The following is a 12485-nucleotide window of genomic DNA, read 5'->3' on the forward strand; positions in this document are numbered from 1 at the left end:
AGTGTGTATCCAGCTGCCTGGAAGGCTATGCCAGGTTACATGGCCAGCACCCTAGCTCAGGCTCTTTCCACATTCCTTGTCTTCTGTTTAAGCATGCTTTCTACCTCTAGGCTCTTTTTGTTGCATCCCTTCTGCTATGATTTGAATGTTTGTCCCCTACAAAATTCGTGTTGAAACTTAATCCCCAATGTGACAGTCTTGAAAGATGGGATGTTTAAGAAGTGATTGGGTCTTGAGGGCTCTGCCTTCATGAATACATTAATCCATTAATAGGTCAATGAATTATCATGGGAGTCATACTGGTGGCTTCATAAGAAGAGAAAGACCTGAGCCAGCATGCTCAGCCCCCTTACATGTGATGCCCCATGGCACCTCAGTTCTCTGCAGAGAGTTCCCACCAGCAAGAAGGCTTTCTCCAAATGAGGCCCCTTGAAGCTAGACTTCTTAGGTCCATAACTATTTTATTTTATTTATTTTTGAGACGAAGTTTTGCTCTTCTTGCCCAGGCTGCAGTGCAATGGCGTGATCTCGGCTCACTGCAACCTCTGCCTCCCGGGCTCAGGCAATTCTCCTGCCTCAGCCTCCCAAGTAGCTGGGATTACAGGTGCATGCCACCACGCCCAGCTAAATTTTTGTGTTTTTAGTAGAGACAGGGTTTCTCCATGTTGGCTAGGCTAGTCTTGAACTCCTGACCTCAGGTAATCTACCCACCTTGGCCTCCCAAAGTGCTGGGATTATAGGTGAGAGCCACTGTGCCCAGCCCTATTTTATTTTTTTCAATTTATTTTATTTTTGTACTTTATTATTTTATTTTATTTTTGAGATGGAGTCTCGCTCTGTCACCCAGGCTGGAGTGCAGTGGCATGATCTTGGCTGACTGCAACCTCTGCCTCTGGGTTCAAGCGATTCTCCTGTCTCAGCCTCCTGAGTACCTGGGATTACAAGCATGTGCCACCACGCCCAGCTAATTTTTGTATTTTTAGTAGAGACAGGGTTTTACCATATTGGCCAGGCTGGTCTTGAACTCCTGACCTCAAGTGATCCACCTGCCTCAGCTTCCCAAAATGCTGGGGTTACAGACGTGAGTCACTGCGCCCGGCCAAATTCCATAACTTTAAAAAACAAATTCCTTTTCTTTGTAAATTACCCAGGTTCAGGTATTCTGTTGTAAGCAACAGAAAACAGACTGAGACACCTTTCTGCACACTATTGACAAGATAATCTTTCTAAATTTTCACATGGAATGATCATTTGCCTTTTCTGGCTCTTGAAAGTGAGATCCAATGCAACCTCTACTCTGAAGCATTTTCTGTGTAGTTAAGCTAGAAATGATCTCTTTTTCCTTTAATTTCTTATAACGTTTGCTGTTTTTATTTTTTAGTTATCAGGTAACAAATATTTTTGTGTTGTAGTTACTTTGTGTTTATATTCATGCCTTAACTCATTGCACTCTTTGAGGATAGGGTCTGTCATTGCTCTTGCCTCAAGATAGCACAGTGCCTAGCATACAGTAAGTCCTTAAACATTAAAAAGAAATGGATAGTAGTATTGACTTCTTTTTCTTTCTATGTTTAAGTGTATAAATTTTAACATGTATATAGATTTGGGTAACCACCACCACAATCAGGATACAGAACACTCTAAATAACTTCCTGTGCTATCACTCTAGAGTCACACCCTCCTCTTCTCCTCCCCCTTGCCAATCACTGATCTATTCTTCATTACTGTAGTTTTGTTTTTTCCTAGGATGTCATATAAATTGAATCATACAGTATGTAGTCTTTTGAGGCTGGCTCCTTTTATTCAGCCATAAGGACTTTGAGATTATCAAAGTTCGTTGTGTGTATCAATTGTGGCTTCCTTTTTTATTGTTGAGTAATAGTCCATTATATGGATATAACACAGTTTGTTGCTGGACATTTGGGTTGTTTCCAGCTTTTGGCAATTATAAGAGCTATAAATATTTGTGTATAGGTTTAAGCAAGTGCTTTTTGAATGAACAGGTGAATAAATGATCAGTATAATTTCAACCATGTGGTCTTATGGACTGCTATACATAAGCAAAATTTGTGATAAGCCTCATTGGAGGCACATAGAGAAATGGACATATACATAATATTTATATATATTATATAGATACACAAAGATTATATATAATGAATAGTTCTAAAATAGACATACAAACAATGTTTTTTTCAGATTTCAAAAATGATGGGGTTACTTCTGGCTAGTTGTGGATGTGGGTAAGGTATCATCAATGTTATTTGGATTCCGAAATCAAACAATTACTTCCCAAACTCAGAGGCTTGACACTACAAACCAAAGAAATGCATGAACCTGCCCAAAGATTTGTTTATTTTGTTATTTATATAGAATTAATTGACTATTTTTAAAATGCTTCCAAGAGGTCCAAAATGTCTGTTTATATCATTGGCAGAATTCCTCCCCGTGATTCAGAAATACAAAACACTTTAAATATAGTTTTTAAAGATGTTGTCATTGTAGACATTCTCACAAATTTCAAATACAGCAAGAAATTCTCAAAAATTTCAAATACAGCAAGACACTCTCAGAACATTCAAAGTAGTGCAAAGTATTTTGACTTCCCCTTCTAGAAAAATGCATCCACTTTTAGGGAGAACTGAGTTTTGGATGTGGAATTAACTACAGACTAACTAAAAAGCATCAGGCAAGTTTTTTTAACCTCTTGAACCTCTGTTTTCTCATCTCTAAAATTGAGATTACTATTGGCCGCCAAGTAGGACAGTTACAGTTTCAAGAGAACATGTGTAAAATGGTTGTCATGGCCGGGCGCAGTGGCTCACGCCTGTAATCCCAGCAGTTTGGGAAGCCGAGGCTAGCAGATCACCTAAGGTCAGGAGTTCAAGACCAGCCTAGCCAACATAGTGAAATCCCATCTCTATAAAAATATAAAAATTAGCTGGACATGATGGCAGGGGTGCCTGTAATCTCAGCTACTTGGGAGGCTGAGGCAGGAGAATGGCTTGAACCCAGGAGGCAGAGGTTGCAGTGAGCCGAGATCACGCCACTGCACTCCAGCCTGGGGCACAGAGGAGACTCCGTCTCAAAAAAAAAAAAAGAAAAAAAAAGAAAAAAAAATGCCTATCACATAATATTCGTTCAATAAACGCTCAATCCCTTCTTCTCTGAGCTTCAACTTGCTTATCTTTGAAATGCGGGAGTAAGAGTAGATGATTTCTAAAAATTTTTCTAGTTCCGGATTTATTTTATTTTCATTTTTTGTGATTGAGTGAGTTATGAACAGGTGTGTCTTCCAGGCACACAATTCTCTGAATTGGTAAGTAAAATATTGTGTCTCAATCCTCTTTTATACTCCAGTTTGACTTGCATTAGATAATTTAAAATAGAATTTTAATGTTTTTTTCTGTTTCAAATTACTTTGAAGGCAATAAATTAGGTATAGTGATCCAGGCTTTCTAATTAAGGAATATACTTGATGACAGTGAAGGAATGATGACACTAAATGTCTAACCTTGAACTCAAAGATTTTCAATGGCTCTATAGAACTTCTTTTTTTTTTTCCAGTCTGGTGTCCACCTTTACAATTCTTATGTATGTTCCTAAAGCACAGAGAAAATGAAAAAGTCACAGAACTCTAACCAAGGCATCAGACTGATGGTCAGGAGGAAATTTAGAACTGAGTGTTGAGCAATGAATATTGCTGGGATTAATTTCCACAAAGGGCCTCATTATCTCTCCGAAAGGCTCGTATTTGGTGGTAACAAACGTGCTTATTTTTAAAAGAAGGAAATATTTAGTTGGATTTCAGAAACTATAGGCCAATGGGCTTTACGTTAATCATTGTCAAAATTATAGAATGAATGATAAAACAAATAATCCGCTTATAGAAAAGTAGGACATTTTCCTACATAATTACAACACATTCAAGACACTCAGGGAATTTAACATTGTTATAATGTTGCTTCCCTAATTGTCTTAATAATGTCCTTTTAACATTTTTCTTCTTCTTTTGAGAGGGAGTCTCACTCTGTCGCCCAGGCTGGAGTGTAGCGGCGTGATGTCGGCTCATTGCAACCTCCGCCTTCTGGGTTCAAGCAATTCTCCTGTCTCAGCCTCCCAAGTAGCCGGGATTACAGGCATCTGCCACCACGCTTGGTTAATTTTTGTATTTTTAGTAGAGATGGTGTTTCACCATTTTGGCCAGGCTGGTCTTGAACTCCTGACCTCAGGTGATCCACCCGCCTCAGCCTCCCAAAGTGCTGGGATTACAGGCGTGAGCCACCGTGCCCAGCTGCATTTTTCTTCTTTAGTACAGAATTTCTTTCTTTCGTTTTTACACAAAAAGTAACACATTCAATTCTTGCTTTTTTGTTATTTGAAACAAGGTCTTGATCTGTCACCCAGGCTGGAGAGCAGTGGCACAATCTCGGCTCACTGCAACCTAGACCTCCCAGGCTGAAACGATTCTCCCAGCCTCTTGAGCAGCTGGTACTATAGATGTGCACCCCGCACCTGACTAATTTTTGTATTTTCTGTAGAGACAGGATTTCCGCAGTTGCTCAGGCTGGTCTTGAATTCCTGGGCTCAAGCCATCCTACTGCCTTGGCCTGCCAGAGTGCTGGGATTACAGGCTTGAGCCACCGTGCTCGGTCTTTGTTTATTTTTTATTGTTATTGTTTAAAATTTTATCTTGGCAATAGCATTTTTTTAAAAAAGTTAAGATCTCTCCCTTCTTTTTAATATAAATAGTATCATATGTTACACTTTTTTGGGAGGATGGGGTGAGATTATTTTGTTTTTGTTATTGCTTAAAAATTTAGTCCTCACTCAGTGGCTCAGGCCTGTAATCCCAGCACTGTGGGAGGTTAAGGTGAGGATCACTTGAGCTCAGGAGTTAGAGACCAGCCTGGACAACATGGCAAAATCCCATCTCTACTGAAAATACAAAAAATTAGCTGGGCATGGTGGCCCATGTCTGTAGTCCCCAGCTACTCAGGTGGCTGAGGTGGGAGGATCACTTGAGCCCAGGAGTTGATGGCTGCAATGAGCCGTTATTGTGCCACTGCACTCCGGCCTGGGTAACAGAATGAGACCCTGTTTAAAAAAAAAAAAATCTTGGCAGTTATTCTCTGTCTTTATATAAGAGCTTTATCGTTTATTTTTAATTGTCAAATGGTATTCCAGTATATGGCTGTACCATAATTTATTTGATTGGGCTACAACTGATGGATATTTACACTATTTTCAATAGTTTAGGTTTACAAACAGTGCAGTGATAAATTACATCATATGTGTTTCATTTTATACAAGAGCATGTCTATCTCTAGGATGAATTCCTGAAAAATTGCTAAGCATGCACATATATTTCCATAAATATTGTCACATTAAGATGATAGGGTAATTGCCCTACATCAACACTGTATGAGAATGCCTGTTTACCCAAAGCATTACCAACGCAGGACTTATCAAGCATTTTGTGATTTTAGGGCATTATTGATAGGTCCTCTATCTTCTAAAGATTTTTCTCTCAAGCTCATGGAAATGCCTGACTCCCTTTATTTAGTCTTACCACTCTTAAATCCATTCTTTATAGAGCTGCCCTTAATGGTATTACCATCTTGCATAAAATCCTGTAATGGCATCTCTGTAGACTGGGATAAGGACTCCTCAGTGTAGCTTAGTCAGGTTTTTGCTTGTATCTTTAACCTCATCCCTCACTATCCCCTCAATAATGGCCTCTCCCTCCCCAATTCTGCTCCAACCTTGTTCAACCACTAACAGTTTCCCCCTAATGCCCGATGTTTGTCTCATTGACAGCTTTTGCCAACTTGCTGTTCTTTCTTGGAATGCTTTGACCCTTTTTCATCTTACAGCCTTACCCAATCTGTTTTAAATTAAGTGCTCCTGTTGTGTGCTGCCTAACTTCCCAGGTTTACATTTTTCCCTGGATTTATCAGGGTTGATGTTGACTGGTCTGCCTTTTCTACTGGACTGTAAATTCTTCAAGCTCTGAAATCTTGTCTTGTGCACCAGAGCATTCACAGAGTCTGGACCACAGAGGGCCTTTAAGAAATGTTACTTAAATAAATATAGTTCTCTATTAAAAACCAAATATTCTTAAGGCAGATATCTGTTCATATTCTTTTGTTAGTGTAATTTATTTTACTATGGTAAAATATATAAAACATTTAAAAAGGGGCATTAATTACATTAACAATGTTGTGCAACCATTACCACTATCTATCTGCAAAACTTTCTCATTACCCAAACAGAAACTCTGTCACCATTAAGCAATAACTTCTGATTCCCCTCTTCTTCCAGCCCCATGGCAACCTCTAGTCTATTTCTGTCTCTATGAATTTTCCTATTCAAGATATTTTATCTAATTAAAATTATATAATATTTGTCCTTTTAACATCTGGCTTATTTCACTTAGCATAATATTTTCAAGGTGCATCCACGTTATAGCATGTATCAAAACTTTATTTCTCTTTATGGATGAATGATATGCTTTTTCTTTTCTTTTTTTTTCTTTTTTTTTTGAGATGGAGTATCACTCTGTCACCCAGGCTGGGGTGCAGTGGCACGATCTTGGCTCACTGCAACCTCCTCCGTCTCCCCGGTTCAGGTGGTTCTCCTGCCTCAGCCTCCCGAGCAGCTGGGATTACAGGTGCCCACCACCACACCCGGCTAATTTTTTGTATGTTTAGTAGAGATGGAGTTTCACCATGTTGGCCAGGGTGGTCTTGAACTCCTGACCTCAGGCGATCCACCCTCCTCGGCCTCCCAAAGTGCTGGGATTACAGAATGATATTTTATTATATGTGCATTCCACATTTTGTTTCCCTTTTCATCTGTTGGTGGACACATGTTTCCACCTTTTGACAGCATGATTGTGACTAATGCTGCAATGAATGTTGCTGTACAAGTACCTGGTCAAGTCCCTGTTTTAAATTCTGTTCAGTATATACCTACGAGTGGAATTCCTGGGCCATATGGTAATTCTCCGTTTAGCTTTTTTTTTTTTTTTTTTTTTTTGAGATAGAGTCTCGCTCTGTCACCCAGGCTGGAGTGCAGTGGCGCGATCTCGGCTCACTGCAAGCCCCTCCTCCCGGGTTCACGCCATTCTTCTGGCTCAGCCTCCAGAGTAGCTGGGACTACAGGGGCCTGCCACCACGCCCGGCTAATTTTTTTGTATTTTTAGTAGAGACGGGGTTTCACCATGTTAGCCAGGATGGTCTCGCTCTCCTGACCTCATGATCCGCCCGCCTCGGCCCCCCAAAGTGCTGGGATTACAGGCGTGAGCCACCGCGCCCGGCCTCTGTTTAGCTTTTTAAAGGAACCACCAAATTGTTCCCCACAGCAGCTGCACCATTTTATATTCCTATCAGCAATGTAGGAGGGTTCCAGTTTCTCCACATTCTTGCCAACGTTTATTTTCCGCTTTTAATTATAGACATCCTAGTAGATGTGAAACACTATTACACTGTTTTAATTTGCATTTCTCTAATGACTAAAGGTAGTGAATATCTTTTTGGTACTCCTTGGCCATTTCCATATGTCTTTGGAGAAATAGCTATTCAAATATTTTGCCCATTTAAATTGGGTTGTTTTTGTTGAGTTTTAGGAGTTTTAACATTATTTTGGATATAACCTTATCAGATATATGACTTGCAAATATTTTCTCCCATTCTGTGGGTTTTCTTTTCACTTTCTTGATAATGCTCCTTATGTGCAAAAATTTTATATTGATGAAGTCCAATATACCTGTTTTTTCTTTTGTGGCTTGTGTTTTTGGTGTCATATCTAAGACTCCATTATTAAATCCAAGGTCAAGATTTACTCCCGTGTTTTCTTCTGAAAGTTTTGTGGTTTTAGTCCTTATATCTAGGTTGTTCCATTTTAAGTTAACTTTTGTATATGGTATAATTTGGGGGTCCAACTTCATTCTTTTAGCTGTAGAAATATAGTTGTTACAGGCCATTTGTTGAAAAGCCTGTTCTTTCATTGTTGAGTGGACTTTATATCATTGTCAAAAACTAATTTGCCATACATATATGGGTTTATTTCTGAACTCTCAATACTATTCCACTGATCTGTATTCTACCCTTATGCCAGTACCATACTGTTTTAATCACTGTAGCTTTGTAGTGAGTTTTGAAATTGGAACATGCAAGTCCTTGACTTTGTTCATTTTAATATTATTTTGGCTATTTGGGGTTCATTAAAATTTCATATGAATTTGAGGATTGGCTTTTCCATTTTTCCCAAAAAGGCTGTTGAAATTTTTATAGGAATTACATTAATTTGTAGTTTGCTTAGTTGTATTGATATTTTGATAATTTTAAGCCTTTCTATTCATGAACATGAGGTGTTTTTCCATTTTTCCAAAAGATAGTTTCTTTTCTTGTGATGGCTTTATTTGGCTTTGATGTTGTCGGTAGAAGAGCTAAGGCAGGACTGGCTTGTCTGTCATAATATAAAAGAGTCTTGGAAGATGTCCAGGGTCCAGGGTCTAAAACCCCTGGTGGCCTTTGGAACACCAAGCTCTGTGCCAAAGGGTGGAAGGCTACCCTGCTGCACCACAAAATCTAAGCCCAGGGCATAAAACCCCTCATAGCCTCTGGAAAGTGCACAGACTTGTTGGTTGCTCTCCCAGGCTCGTAAACATGTTCTCCGTTACCTGAAGCAGCAGAGCATGTTCTATATGTGTCTATATGCGTCACTGCTACCTTTCTACCCCCACGTCTGCACATCCTCACCACCTGCTTTGTTTAATCACCAATAAACAGTGTGGGCTCCCAGAGCTCGGGGCCTTCGCAGCCTCCATACCAGCATTGGCCCCCTGGAACCACCTTATGCACTCTTAACTTGTCTTTTCTCATTCCTTTGACTCTGCCAGATTTTGTAGCCCCCACGGCCTGGTGTTGGGTCTGATCACCTCAACAGATATCAGATAAGATAATGGTGATCTCATAATAAGTTAGGTAGTATTCCTCTCTCTTCTGTTTTTTAGAAAAATGTCAGAAGAATTGGTGTTAATTCTTTTTAAAATATTTGGTAAATCATCAAGTTTGGTACTTCACCAGTGATGCAATTTGGTCCTGAAATTTTCTTTATTAGGAGGTTTTCAATTACTAATCTGATCTTTCTTGTTACAGATCTGTTAAGATTTTCTAATTCATCTTGAGTCAGTTTAGGTAATTTGTGTGGAATTTGTTCATTTCTTGCAGGCTATCCAATTACTATATAATTATTCATAATATTATCCCTTTTATTTCTGTTAAGATAGTAGTATTGTTTCCATTTGTTTTTCAGATCTTATTTAATAGTTATTTGTGTCTTCTCTCTTTTTCCTTTGTCAGGTCTAGCTAAAATTTTGTCAATTTTGCTGATCTTTTCAAAAAACCAACTTTTGATTTTGTTGATTCTCTATTACCTTCTAGTTTCTATTTTATTTTTCTCCACTCTAATCTTTATTATTTCCTTCTTTCTAGTAACTTTGGGCTTAGTTTGTTCTTCTGCTTCTAGTTCATAAAGGTATAAAATTAAGTTATTGATTCGAACTATTTTTTTAAATGTAGTTGGTTATAGCTATAAATATTCCTCTGAGCACTGCCTTTGCTGCATCCCATAAGTTTGTGTATACTGTCTTTCATTTTCATTTGTCTCTCAGTATTTTTAAAATTCCCTTGTGATTTCTTCTTTGATCCTTTGGTTATTTAAGAATATGTAATTTAATTTCCATATATTTGTGAATTTTTTCCCCTTAGATCCATACTGAATATATTTGCGCATTTAAAAATGTTTTTCTTTTATTATTTATTTCTAGCTTTATCTCATCTCATCATTGCGATTGAAAAAGATACACTATATAATCTCCATCTTTTAAAATTTATAGAAATTTGTTTTGTGGCATAACATATGCTCTATCCTGGAGTATGTTCCTTGTGCACTTGAGAATAATGTATATTCTGCTGTTGTTGGATGAAGTGTTGTATATAAGTCTGTTATATCTTGTTTGTTTATGTTGTTGTTCAAGTTCTCTTTCTCCTTATTGATTTTCCGTCTAGATGCTCTATCCATTATTGAAAATGTATTGAAGTCTCCAACTATTATTGTTGAACTGCCTATTTCTCCCTTTAATTCTGTCAATATTTCTGTTGTCTGTTGTATATATGTTTATAACTGTTATATCTTCTTGATAAACTCCTTTTCATATAATGCCCTTCTTTGTGTCTTTTAATCAATTTTGATTTAAAGTCTATTTTGTCTAATTTTAGTATTGGTACCCCAGCTTTCTTTTGGTTACTATTTACATAGAATATTTTTTTCCATCCTTTTAATTTCAATCTTTGGATATTCTTGTAACAGGATGTAATTGGATCATGTTTTCTCTTCTGTTCTGCCTATCTCTGCCTTTTGATTGGAAAGTTTAGCCTATTTATATTTAAAATAATTGCTGGTAAGAAAGGACTTACTTTTGTCAGTTTGTCTTCTGTACATCTTATGCCTTTTTTGTCTTTCATTTTTGCCATTACTGCCTTCTTTTGTGATTAATTGATTTTTTTTAGCAGATTATTTTGATTCCCTTCTTAGTTCCTTTTGTATATATATTTAAGATTTTTTTGTGGTTATTACAGGAACTACATTTAACATCCTAAAATTAAAAAAACAAAACAAATAACTAAATTTATAACAATCTAATTAGATTGGATATCAACTTAACTCTAATAGCACACAACACTTGATTCCTATACAGCTCTGTCATCCCTCTCCTTATGCTTCTAGACACATAATGATGTTATCACAAATTATACCTTGATGTGTCTAGAAGCATAGATTTATTATATTTTAATGCATTTTTCTTTTAAATTCTGTAGGAAATAAGTAGAGTTATAAACAAAAAATACAATAATAATCGCTTTAATATTTGCTCATGTATTTACCTTTACCAGAGGTCTTTATTTTTCTTGTATATGGCTTTGAGTTACTGTTTAGTGTTCTTTTGTTTCAATATGAAGGGCTTCTTTAAATATTTTTGTAAGACAGGTCTAGTGGTAGCAAGCTTCCTCATCACTTGTTTATCTAAGAATGTGTTATTTTTATCCATCATTTTTGAAAAATTATTTGTTGGTTATAGAACTCTTAGTTGACAGTTATTTACCTCATCACTTCACATATGTTATCCCACTGTCTTCTAGCCCAAACAGTTTCTGATAGTTTTTGAAATCAGCTGCTAATTTTGAGTCTCCCTTTTACATGATGTGCTGCTTCTCTCTTGCTGCTTTTAAGATTATCTCTTTGTCTTTTGACCGTTTGATCATGATGTGTCTTGGTGTGGATCTCAGAGCTTATCTTACTTGGAGTTGGTTAAGCTTGTTGGATTTGTAGATGCATGTGTTTCATCAAATTTGGGAAGTTTCAGCCATTATTTGAACAATAATATTGTTCAAATATTATTTTGCCCCTTTCTCTAGCTCCTCCTTTTCAAACTCTTCTGTTGTATATATTAGTCTTCTTGATGGTATCCCACAGGTCCCTTAGACTCTGTTCACTTTTTTTTTCTTTTACTCAGACTCAGTATTTTCAATTGTCCTATTTTCAAATTTGGCCATTCTTTTTTCTGCCTACTCAAATCTGCTTTTGAACCTCTCTAGTGAATTTTAAAATTTTTTGTTCTTGTACTTTTCAGTCCAAATATTCTGTTTGGTTCCTTTATATAATTTCTACCTATTCATTGATATTTTCATTTTGCCCATATATTATTATCCTGATTTTCTTTTGTTCTGTATCTGTTTTCCCTTTGCTCTGTAAGCATACTTAAGACAGTTGTTTTAAAGTTTTTGTCAAGTAAGTCTGATGTATGGGCTCCCACAGGTAGTTTCTTTCAATTTATTTTGTTCCTTTGAATGGGCTACAATTTCCTGTTTCCTGTATGCCTTTTGATTTTTTTTTATTGTTGAAGGTTATAATAGTCTGTTTGTTTAGTATTTTTTCCAAACTATTATTGCAAAGACTATATTTTTTATCATGTGAGGTCATGGAAGTCTTTGTTCCTTAGCTTATATTCAGCTAGTGTTCTGACTGAGATTTCCGTGAGTGCCAGGAGCTAAAAACAAAACAAAACAAAGGGAGAGAAAGGGAAAACCACCTCTACTAATCTTTCCAGACTGCCTCTGTATATGTGCATGTGTGCCCTTCCTTCAACAGTTAGCCACCCTCACACTGAGTCTACAGATCAACTCAAGGTGAAAGTGTAGGGTCATCTTAGGTCTTTCTTCTGTATGTGTTTTGTCCTGGGTGTGTACATGGCTTTCTAAATTCCCAGTATACATGACTACTTTTGAATGTCCTGATTTCCTAAAGAAATTTTCCTCAGCCTTTGCCTTGGGCAACTTATTTTATGTTTTGACTATAATCTTTTGTCCCAGGCACCTGAAAGTTGTTAGTTGGGCTTGTAGTATTTGAGAGCATTGCTT

This window comes from Pan troglodytes, chromosome 11 (assembly GCF_028858775.2).
Source record: "Pan troglodytes isolate AG18354 chromosome 11, NHGRI_mPanTro3-v2.0_pri, whole genome shotgun sequence".
Lineage (NCBI taxonomy): Eukaryota > Metazoa > Chordata > Mammalia > Primates > Hominidae > Pan > Pan troglodytes.